Source organism: Amblyomma mixtum, chromosome 9, assembly GCF_055824585.1.
Source record: "Amblyomma mixtum isolate Tamu chromosome 9, ASM5582458v1, whole genome shotgun sequence".
Lineage (NCBI taxonomy): Eukaryota > Metazoa > Arthropoda > Arachnida > Ixodida > Ixodidae > Amblyomma > Amblyomma mixtum.
The window spans coordinates 16,871,082-16,880,574 of record NC_143020.1 but is presented as its reverse complement, the minus strand read 5'-3'; the positions used below and the strand labels follow the sequence as shown (position 1 = coordinate 16,880,574).

The 9,493-nt window shown below is 49.7% G+C and overlaps 1 pseudogene; it reads right to left on the bottom strand.

Annotated features, from left to right (window-relative positions):
• Positions 1–3,658: 3,658 nt before the first annotated feature.
• On the bottom strand, positions 3,659–7,393 carry LOC149328397 (uncharacterized; annotated as a pseudogene).
• Between the last annotated feature and the right edge of the window lie 2,100 nt (positions 7,394–9,493).

The window sequence follows — 9,493 nt, the reverse complement described above, 5'->3', positions numbered from 1 at the left end:
CTGCTCCAATTTTGTCCTACCACCTCAACCTGCACCCTCGATGGTTCCAGCTTCCATTTTGAGTCGCTTCAACTCGATAGCCAGTTTCAGCCTCTGCATCTCAAGCTCTTGTTCCCTGACTCGTATGGCAGCGTCATCGCTGCCAGTGGCTGCTCTGCCCTGCACCTCCTCCGGAGTGCGCTGCTCTTCCGAATTAGATACATTCTGTGGGCTTCCAGCCCCTTATACCTACCCCCCAGATTCATCTGCACGCTGAGATTGCGATCGTGTAGTGACCGACATGATGGACCTGTAGCGAGCAGGAAAAAGGCCCACCTGAATTCCTCTGTTGCTGTCGTCCCACATTGACCCCTCTCTTGGACAGCACAGGGTGCCGGCACGAACTGGCTCAGAAGTCACCTTGTGCTGTTGCCTGGCAGTGTGTGTACAAACTCGTGCTCGCTGTCTCAGGCGCCTGCGCCGTAGGGGTGTCGTCTCGCCGCAGCCACCACCGAGTTGGCCTTTGCTGCAGTATCTTCTAGCTTGGGTGTTGATGCTCTGCAGAGTCGCAGCGGCTTCATCCAAGAATCCCCTCAGCTGCCGTCCTCTCTTCGCTTTCAACAGCTGCAGAGGCCCCTCAAGAGGAGGTCGCTTACTTCTCCCTCCAAGGGCGCCCGGGTGTTGCAATAATCAGGCACTGTGGCAGGGCCTCTCACCAGGGTGTCGCCCTCCGCTGATGTCCCATAGTGCCTGTTTCCGCAAAGCCGGCGGAATCATTCTGTCGATTGCGCTAGTTAATTTTGAATGATGTTGGATCGGTGGTGGTGATCTTGATGTCTTCTGATGGTTCGGTGATCCGGCTACATGTTGCAGAACAGACTGGACAACTTCTTCGGTACTACGTACTCTATCGCATGGGCGATCACCGGCGACCTGCCCTCCGATCTCCCCTTTTTGCACCAAAAACTCTCCCTTAAATCCCCTTGCCCAGCATTCTGGGGAGCCTTTTTGTAACCAATAGAAAATGTGCACTTGTCAGAGCCAGTCAGGAGAATTTTGTTCAAACTGGAGGAGCCAATAGCACAGCGATGTTCACGGGGTTGTTGTTTTCGTGAGCACAGTGCAAATTCCATGAAGACGTTACGCATTTCCGCTTGGCTACTGCACCGACACACACAGGGATTGGTGAGCACCTTTATCGAGGCAAGTGACCGCTTTCCTGAGAGGATTTTTGGAAACGTGGGCGGAAGGGAACTGAAATATCGTCGTTGCTGTGCCAGAGCCCACGAGTGCTGAAATGGGGCCACATAAAACCAATATAGGTTGGGCTTGCCCAGGGCCTCATTTCCCATTCATGGGCTTGTAAAAACAGTCTCTTGAGTACTGGCAGCACTCTAGCTAACCAACTTCACCTATCTGTGTTTAGAGATTTTTATACCCTGAAGGGATTTGTTTGTCCATTGTATGAACACACCGCACACCAGCTTGCCACGAGTAAGAGGCCCGGGTACACTTCTCAACTCTCCCTCGTTCAGGATTGGCCTCAACTTTCTGCTGTATCTTAGAGCATTTGCGCAAGCTCTGCCATGAGCTTCATGTGATGCTAACATTGGTGGGGGACTTTTGTTTGAGCTTTAAAGCATGGTATACTTCCGTGACAGTGAGCAGTTCTGGAGTGTGGTCGGCGTCAGTGCCTTCCGGGTATTCGCACGTGTGTCATTGCTGACAGCAGTCTAACAGCTGCCAGCATCTACGCAGAGAACCGTGTGGATCCTTGAGCATTCTCTGTAGACCTTTTTTTTTTTATCAGGGTCCACGTGATGGGGGATGCTCGTAGGGTTTGATGGCAGGAATTCCTACTGAATGGGCTTGGAAGTCATTGATGTGATTATGCGCACCGCGGTTGTCCCAAAAGAATACGTCTTGGTTCTCACCTTTGAATTTTCTGCCTTTTTCACAAATACAGTTTGTAAACAGCTGTTGTGTAATCCCCTCTTTCTTGTTGCCTTTGTAACACAGGTGCATTGATTTGCCAGTATTCCAGTTTATGCCAGTATTCCAATACTGGCATAAACCGTGACCTGTACATCCATTCACCACACTATATTTCGCTACGCCGTGACCATCGGTTAAAAGTTAAGGAAATTAACTGTAAATCAGAGATGTACAAATATGCTTTTTTCCCTAGGTCTATAAGAGATTGGAACCGGCTCTCTGAAGAGGTGGTATTAATTACGTCAGGTGATTTATTCTCTTCATCTCTGTGAATGCTGTTTTTTAGGCTGTATTAATATTGCATCATGGTTGCATTGTATGTGCTGCACTTTGTTACCTTCTTTTTCGTTTGTATGATGTGTTATTCCCCCCCACTGTAATGCCACTTGTGGCGCTGTGGGTATTACAATAAACAATAAACAAAATAAACAATTTGACCTCCTTTAAGCACCTGGGACTTTTCGACTTGCCGTGCTTAAGACTCGGAATCCTCACGTTTCCCGACATGTTCCTGCCAACCATGACTTTGAGGCGCAGTCTTTGCTAGGCCGTTGACCGTGGCAAGGGTCGCCAGACACGGAACGTGTCTTCTTCGGCAGTGTCTTGAAATGAGCCCAGTTTCATCACAATTAAAGATGCTATCTGGCAAAGACCAGTGCTGCGGTGACTCTGTTAGAGCGGTAATTCGCAACAAGAGCCTGGTCTGCAGAACCACTCTCGCTGAAATCGTCTTGAAAGTAAGGTCGTAATCTCTTCTTAAAATGTGGCAGGAACATTGTTTCGTTCATCATCTCCTTCCAGCAGGATGCGACATACCTTCACTGAGCCATTGCCAAGGTTCAGTTTCATCATGCAGGGAAGAGGGCACTGTTGTGGACATGTATGTTTCCAATATGGTTCAGAACTGACATCCACTTGGGCACGATCAGTTCCTTGCATCCGCAGCTTCCCAAGCAGCACAAATTGATTGGGCCGACAGTGGCAAGAGAGTGGCGGAAATTGGCATGAATATTGGGCCCTACATCGGCATTTGAGCAATCCGAGACTTTTTCCAACAATGGCCCTTCATTCGTGCCAAGATTGGGCCTATACTCAGCCAGTCTAGCTACCAGCAATGACCCTTCATTCACGCCTGGGTTGGGCCTATGTTCAGCCAGTCTATCCACAAAGGCCCAACGTTCATGCCAACACTATGCCCATGTTCAGCCAATCTATGAATTATGGGCTGAAATTCGCGCCAACAGTATGCCCACATTCAGCCGGTCTAAGATTTATGGCCCAACATTCGCACCAATGGTACGCCCACATTCAACTGGTCTGTCAATAATGGCCCGACGTTGGCTCCAACTTGTGCCCGCTTTTCCACCCTTGATCTAACTTTTAGAGTTGGCTTATCAATTGCAAGCTCAGTGGGAAATTATATGCAATTGGGGGTCCCACCTAGTCTTATACCACACCTCTTGCTTACAATATTCTGTTTTTTTTTTTTGTGGCCATAACGACCAAGATTTCGTGCGAGACTACACGCAACCATTTGATATGTGGAGTGGCCGACAACAATGCAGACTAACTCTGCTTGTTCTCCAGCAGCTGGAGCTGCTCCGTGTAACTCTTGACAGATAAGCAGCCAGCAGGAAGGCAAAAAGGGAACTGAAAAATAAAAGAAAAACTTTATTTCAGATGCTCAGAAAGGCAGGGGAAGGGGAGGCTTGTAGAGGAGTCGCGTGGGAAGGTCTCCGCAGGCTAATAGGTGGGATGGGCAGAGAAGGGGGAGAGTGCAGGGACAGCAGTTGGGAGGGGCTGTGTGCAGGGGGTCAGGGTCATGGGGGGGCGGGGTCTCCAGGCAGGGGGCTGACCCAGCACAGGGATTAACAGGTGGGGCCAAGATGGGAGGGGTGGCCGGCTGAAATGCTTCAGCATATCACCTTTTCTGGCCACCCCCGCGACCGCAGGCAGGCACCTCTGAATAAATCCCTGAGCCACTATCAGGTAGACCCCCTGCTTCTCGCATATGGCATCTGCACAAGGGAAGTGTGCAGTCAAGACAAAGAGGTGCAGTACAACGGCATATGAAAATCAAGTTCACTGTTTGACAAACAGAAAAGGGGAAGTACACATATTACCACACAGACTGGGTCCTGCAGTCAGATTGTACAGTATTAATGCCTTTCAATGAAGCTAGCCTTCTCCACCAACACTGAGCTACTGTCATGACATTGCTGAAAAATTACTTTGCATGTTATACAGGCCGTTTACATCTGCTAGATAACTGACAACACAAAACAACACCAAGAGAAGCAGACCCCACTGGTGTGCAGGCTTGCTCTTTCTTGAGTTTTATCTGACTAAGACCACAACCCATAGTAATCACAGACAATTACAGTAACAGCATATTCGTCATATACACAAAATGATGCCAAAGGGTCAAGAAAGAAGGGTAGGTAAATAGTGTAGCAAAATCAGGTCTGTGTTTAGAAATAAACCTTTCAGAATTAAATACTGGAGCAAATTAAAAATAAAATTTACCTGTTGCCACCCTGAAAATCCTCAAGCCAATGAATGGCTTCTTCCCCTTTCCCCCATGCATGCTATATAGCCGCTGCACCTCCACGCCCATGATGGCGCTCATAACATTGGCGGCCACCTCTTTTAAATTTTTACCGCCTGAGCAGGCAAGCTCCTTCCATTGAAAGTAAACAAATTCATGGTTGTTTGGAATAAAACACTGCACTCTATGGTCAATTCTTTCACAAAATGTAAATGTGCGGCGTCCTGTTTAAATGCTTATACCCAAAGTAGAATATATCACTTTTGATATGAGACCTTTACTATTCCAGCATGAAGTGCAGCCCTCAGTCTTTTTTTTTTCTTCACGCGAATACCAAAGATGTTTTGCCCCCATTAGCAAAGGTGGTCACTGCTCTATAATGCTGCACCACTCAGCAGTATTATCTTAGCTTCTTCGCAGACAGTTGTGTGCAAGATTCATTTCGTCTCCAGAGCCACTACCCTGAAAACAAGCACCCTTGAATATTACAGGAATATTTGCTACTCCATGCACACATCGTAGCTTGGCGCATTCAGCTTTGTGTGTGTGTGGTACGCACTTACCGAATATGTGCGCATCCACATCTTGACACTCGCGCGTGTCGCACACATTATTTGCCTTGTAAAAGGCTCTTCCCTTTTATGAGATTGTACATGGAAAGGCTTCCGTGTTGCGGCGCTTCTCCTCACGCACGTAACCCCAAAACGTACTGTGGGCATTGAAATCGCCCACAATTGCAAGGGGGTCCCTGCCCACAGCCTTTAGAGCGCGGCTAACGAGTGCTGCGAATGCTACATTTTTGAGTCTGGGGGAACAGTAGGCGTTGAGTACGTGGAGTGGTGCATCGCGTTTCTTGAGCGGAAGGAGTGTCACCATCACGTACGAATATTCAGTACGAAGTTCCAAGTCGACTAGATTAGCTGTATAATTTGTATGCACACAGACGTACGAAGAGGGGTCCTGCTGAAAGGTGATGTAATTTGTAAGGGTTGCGCCGCTCCCTGGCTCCTGGAGGGCAACCACCGCCGGAAGCGAGTCGAGGGTTGAAAGGAAAAGTCCGAGATCCGCCCTCTTTGTGCGGGAGCGGAAGCCCCGACAGTTCCACTGGTCAATTTGGATGGGGGTGGCCGAATTGGTTCTTGGGGAGCACCTGATGTTAGGGATGCTTGCCATAGTCATTTAGGTTAAGGACGGGTTGTAGTGACGCTGCTCCGAAGCCAGCACTCGCGGGGAGGGAGGCGTCCTCCACACCGTAGTGCGAGCAGCTGTCGTCGTCGTCTACCTCAGGGGTGCGCCTCGGAGGTTTGAGAAGGCGTCCGGATACGTCCTTGTAGGGACCGCCGGGTCTGCGCGAGGGGTGCTAGGAATGCACAATTTGTTCGGCAATCATTGCGGGGATTGACTCTTGCAATTTGGAGAAGCCGTTGACCACCATTGAGATTTGGTTTTCTATGGCGGCGAATCGGTCGTCTCTTGCCCCGAAGCGGGCCTCGAAATGGGCTTGAAATGCGGTCTTCGCGCTTGTTGCCGCCTTCGGCGCCACGAGCTCACTCTCCCTCTCAGCCACGGGAGGAGAGGGGGGAGAAGGTAGCTGGTGCATTTTAGATTCCAATTCTTTAATTTTCTTCAGCAGCATCTTGTTTTGGGCCCTGAGTGCTGCTATTTGATTTTGCTCGGCGCTGCGCGCCTCAGGGAGAGGAGTGCGAAGGGGGGAGGAAGCAGCAGCCCCGCCCGAACCACTCACCAGGTGTCCGGTTTTGACGATGTCTGCCCAGGTTGACGGTCGTTTGCTCAGGAGGCGGCGACAGCTTCTTGGTGTTGGAGGTTGGAGGCCCAAGATGGCGACTTTTCTTTTTGGGCGCCGATTTCTTTTTCTTGCCCATCTGGGCAGCCATTTTTGGTGTGCGAAATTTTTACACACAGTCGCGTGAGTAGGTGGCATGGGTGGCACCGCACACAGAACACCGGGGTACACACAGTTGGGAGGGGCCCGCACCCCCCCACTAGCGGAGCTTGGAGTCCGCAGAGTCCACACGTGTCCGGCGGCAGGTTCGGACATGCATCCGCGTGATGTCCGACGGCCCCACACTGGCCGCAGGCTGGGATAGTTTTGTATTAATTTTTCACAGACATGACCATGTTGTCATAATGCACGTAACGGGGCTTCTCCTTACCCTCGAAGGTGATGCGTGCCTTGTTGGATGTTCCAAATTTCCGGATTTGCACGACGGTGCCGGTGCACCAGCACACTCGTTGTTGAAGACTTTCTGTGGTGTCCGTGTTACGGACCACGATCACTCCGTGGCACGTGTTGCCACTGTCTTGTCTCAGGTAACCCTGCAGCTTGACCGGTCCCTTCTCGGTATTAACTGCAAAGTCCCCGATGAGCCGGTCAGCCACCTCAATGTCCGGGGTATGCACGATGATGATGTTTTGGTCTCGCGAGGGCGGAACGGAGATGGCGCGGGCCCGTGCCTGCCCGAGGTTCGCCGAAATAGCGGTACCGTAGCCGGTTTCCGTTTGTGCCTCGTGAAGGGAAACATGTTCTCTGGGCTTTATGACTACAACGTAGTCTTCAGGAGTGGGTTTGGGCATTTGATGCGGCTTCCACTTCGTGAACGCCTTGCCCTTGCTTCCCATGGCGCACGTCGCGGGAGCTTTCATGTTTCCGATCGATGCGACAGCGGCCGAGGCGGCGCCGACCGCCGCCATCCGGGCTTTGTCGTGGGAGCGGCGTGCAGCCGCTTGAAGCAAATTTTGACTCCGAATTTTGGGAGAAACCGTCAAATTTGTGTCACCGACAGTGGGGACCGAGGTCCACGCCATCGCCTCAGGGTCGTAGGTGCGTAATTGAAGCGCGGAGTTCTCCATGTTTTACTCGGAGGGCCAAGTCCAACCGGCCGAGCGTCGGTGTTGTCGTTAGGCTCAACGATGCTATCGACGTGGTCGCTTGTAAATCGGCTGTAAATTTGAAGAAAATGGGCCCACCTGTACGAATATGGTATCCAGTTGTTCCGCTCGAGGTTCCAGATCAATAGATGGCAGTTTGCCGGGGTAGGATGATTTGGGTCGCGGCCCGTCTACTCACGTCGTGCGCTCAGACCAGATCTCTTCTGAGACTGCGACCAAAAAGATGGAGCACAAAAGAGTTTGATAAGGCTACCATACAGTAACAAGAGAAACAGGGATGCGTGCCGATAAAGGAGTCCGTTGTGGATCTCCGGGGATTGGGAGGGGCAACTGACACCAACATTTTCATCATGTGTGGAACAAAAGGTGCAAAAGAGCTTGGATCGTCAGATTATAAACATACCAACAGTGTTCATCGTTATCGCTTTAGCAGCGATCTCACCCGCACAATTTCCTCCTGCACTATTCGTACATGTGCACTGCTATAGCAATCATATATCCACAAAGACTGCTTTAATGGCCTCTAGTTTTTATAAAAATCAACTTAATGGAATGACTCACACTTGAAAGATGGTGCGTCTTTGTGCTCCAGTGCCCGCGGAGAACGCGGCTTGCTCATCTCAACACACGGCTGCTTCAACTGGTCCGCCATCTTTAGACAGGAAGTTAACCTCCATCGACGTTAACTTCGGCGGCTTCGTGAAAAATGGAACACGTTTCAAAACGGCGACTGTCCGGCAAGACGTCGAAGTCTACGTAGGAGTATTGGAACGCACCGTTAATGTTGCCGTTGGGTTGTTCCCTGAGAACGGAATCAGTGCACAGAGCTGGACTTTGACCTTTGTCCCTGGTCACCTCATTGTGGGAATTTATGCTGCAAGGCACATGTAGGCTGTTTGGAGCGACAGTTTAGTCCATATCACCTTGACTAGAAACAGTCCTTGCTGCAGGTTCTGTAGACTCTCCTACACTCTTAGTTGGATCATCTTAGCCGAAAGAAATTTCAGAAATTTTCTGGTGAACAGCAGAGCACAAAATACGGTAGCAGCTCACTGCATAAGTACATTGTCTCGTGCAGTTGTCTCGTACATATTTCTCGTAGGCATGCCAGGAATGCATTCTCAGGCTGTGCAGCTTGCTGCTGCATTTGGTTGTGTTTTTATGGTGCTGCTGTTCCCCTTGCATGTGTTTATCTATACTGAGGCGTAGATGCCGCTGCTCCTCAGTGAGCTGCGCAAGCAGGTTGCTGTTCGATTGTTGCCTCTTCCTCCTTTGCTGTGGCCCTGCTAAGCTCTGGCTTCTAGCAATTTCTTGAGAAGGCTCCATTGTGTCACTTTCCATTGTGTCACAGGTTGGCAGCAGAGTGTCGCAGGCATCAATGCCTGCTGAAGCACCCATGGCAGTGTGTACAGTATCTTCATCCACGGTGGTGGTCGCATGCAGTTCCTTGTTTCCACTTGTGTGGACACTCCCCATCCGATGAATGGTCTGAAATGAAAATAGTTTCATCACAGCATTCCTTTGCGGTAGCAACCTTGATCTAAATAATATACTGTGGAAAGGCCTAGATATAGTGCTACATAATATTGCAACGAATAGTATTGATATTCATTTTCAATGTCCTCGGTCTGTGTTGTACTATGCTAGAAGCTTGCACATAAACGTACTGCACAGCACCATGGATTTCTAGCTAGTTAAAATGCCTCTGCTAACATCCGTAATTCTACATAGAAGACAAGTCAGAAGTACCACATATCTGTCGCTACAACATTCATACTGTCCAAGATATGCAAACTCGCCTCTTCCACAGTAAGGCAGTCACTTTCCAGCATTTCTTGTTCATTGCTCATCGGCAATGAGTTCAAGAATTTGTGGATGTCCCAGTAGTATGGCCATGTAATTTGCCCCTGTCCAGTAGCTTTTTTTCTTTGATTTCTCTGAAGCTTCAAAGGTTACATAAAAATGATCTAATTATGCCTGCACTTCATTTTTTGCTGTTGTCTGCTTTTTGTATGCACGGTAATAATCAACATACAGGTCTAGAGCGCTGTGCTGCAAAAC